Source organism: Bison bison, unplaced genomic scaffold (genome assembly GCF_000754665.1).
Source record: "Bison bison bison isolate TAMUID 2011002044 unplaced genomic scaffold, Bison_UMD1.0 scf7180017864169, whole genome shotgun sequence".
Taxonomy (NCBI): domain Eukaryota; kingdom Metazoa; phylum Chordata; class Mammalia; order Artiodactyla; family Bovidae; genus Bison; species Bison bison.
In genome coordinates this window covers 1,311,849-1,314,297 of record NW_011494741.1, presented here as the reverse complement: position 1 = coordinate 1,314,297, position 2,449 = coordinate 1,311,849, and positions in this window count along the sequence as shown.

Sequence of the window (2,449 nt, the reverse complement as noted above, 5' to 3'; positions counted from 1 at the left end):
AGCTAGTAAAGTAATGCCCAAAATTCTCCAAGCCAGGCTTCAGCAATACGTGAACCATGAACTTTCAGATGTTCAAGCTGGTTTTAGAAAAGGCAGAGGAACCAGAGATCAAATTGCCAACATCCGCTGGATCATGGAAAAAGCAAGAGAGTTCCAGAAAAACATCTATTTCTGCTTTATTGACTGTGCCAAAACCTTTGACTGTGTGGATGACAATAAACTGTGGAAAATTCTGAAAAAGATGCGAATACCAGACCACTTGACCTTCCTCTTGAGAAATCTGTATACAGTTAGAATTGGACATGGAACAACAGATTGGTTCCAAATAGGAAAAGGAGTATGCAAGGCTGTATATTGTCACTCTGCTTATTTAACTTATGTGCAGAGTACATCATGAGAAATGCTGGGCTGGAGGAAGCACAAGCAGGAATCAAGATTGCTGGGAGAAATATCAATAACCTCAGATATGCAGATGACACCACCCTTATGGCAGAAAGTGAAGAAGAACTAAAGAGCGTCTTGATGAAAGTGAAAGAGGAGAGTGAAAAAGTTGGCTTAAAGCTCAACATTCAGAAAACTAAGATCATGGCCTCCGGTCCCATCACTTCATAGCAAACAGATGGGGAAACAGTAGAAACAGTGGCTCAATTTATTTCTCTGGGCTCCAAAAATCACTGCAGATTTTGATTGCAGCCATGAAATTAAAAGACACTTGCTCCTTGGAAGCAAAGTTATGACCAACCTAGACAGCATATTCAAAAGCAGAGACATTGCCAACAAAGGTCCGCCTAGTCAAGGCTATGGTTTTTCCAGTGGTCATGTATGGATGTGAGAGTTGGACTATAAAGAAAGCTGAGTGCTGAAGAATTGATGCTTTTGAACTGTGGTGTTGGAGAAGACTCTTGAGAGTGCCTTGGACTGCAAGGAGATCCAACCAGTCCATCCTAAAGGAGATCAGTCCTGAGTGTTCAATGGAGGGACTGATGTTGAAGCTGAAACTCCAATACTTTGGCCACCTGATGCAAAGAGTTGACTCACTGGAAAAGACCCTGATGCTGGGAAAGATTGAGGGCAGGAGGAGAAGGGGATGACAGAGGATGAGGTGGTTGGATGGCATCACAGACCCAATGGACATGGGTTTGGGTGAACTCCAGGAGTTGGTGATGCTAAAGGAGGCCTGGTGTGCTGTGGTTCATGGAGTCGCAAAGAGTTGGACACGACTGAGCAACTGAAGTGAACTGAACTGAATGGAAGAGAGGCCCAGGACAGATGGGGGGGGTGGGGTGGAGAGGGCAAGTGGGTAGGGCTCAAAGTTCCAACCCTTAATCACGGGATCTACCCATTAATCAGCCCCATCTTCATACTATCAAGGGGGCCCCACCTGAGTCATCCTGTTAGCATCAACTCAGGGGTGATACAGAGGGGTTTCTTATGAAAAACAAAAGATGCCCCTATCACTCAAGACACTGCAAGGGTTTTAGAAGCTCTGTCTGGAACCCATGACAAAGACCAAATATAAATATATATATATAGTTATTGTTATTGGAGAAGGAAATGGCGACTCCAGTATTCTTGCCTGGAGAATCCCAGGAACGAGGAGCCTGGTGGCTGCCATCTATGGGGTCGCACAGAGCTGGACACGACTGATGCGACTTGGCGGCAGCTGCAGCAGCGTGTGCATGTGTACTGCTGTTGCTCAGTTGTTCAGCCGTGTCTGACTCTTTGTGACTCCATGGACCACAAGCACACCAGGCTCCCCGTCCTTCACCATCTCCTGAAATTTGCTCAAACTCATGTCCATTGAGTCAGTGATGCCATCAACTATCTCATCCTCTGTCATCCCCTTCTCCTCCTGCCTTCAATCTTTCCCAGCATCAGGGGCTTTTCTAATAAGTCAGCTCTTTGCATCAGGTGGCCAAAGTATTGGAGCTTCAGCATCAGCTCCTTCTAATAAATATTCAGCATTGATTTCCTTTAGGGTGGACTGGTTTGATGTTCTTGCAGTTCAAGGAGCTCTCAAGAATCTTCTCCATTGAGCCTTCTTTATGGTCCAACTCTCACATCCATACATGACTACTGGAAAAACCATCGCTTTGACTAGACAGACTATATATATATAAAATGAGCATTTTTATTAAAGTCTTTATCGAATTTGTTACAGTATTGCTTCATAAAACTATTGTTTTATGTTTTGGTTTTTTGGCCATGAAGCATGTGGGATCTGAGCTCCCTGCCCAGGGATCAAACCCACCTCCCTGCACTGGAAGGCAAAGTCTGAACCACTGACCTCCAGGGACGTCCCCCAGACATGTTTTCTAATATGCCACGGTAAAACCTCTCTAAAATGTTACCGTGAGTTATGTGCTTGTTGTAGGGCAGAGTGCCCTCCTGGGACGGAGTTTTATCTGTACTGAAGACAAGATGTATTTGGACTCGTCTGCCCCACCTC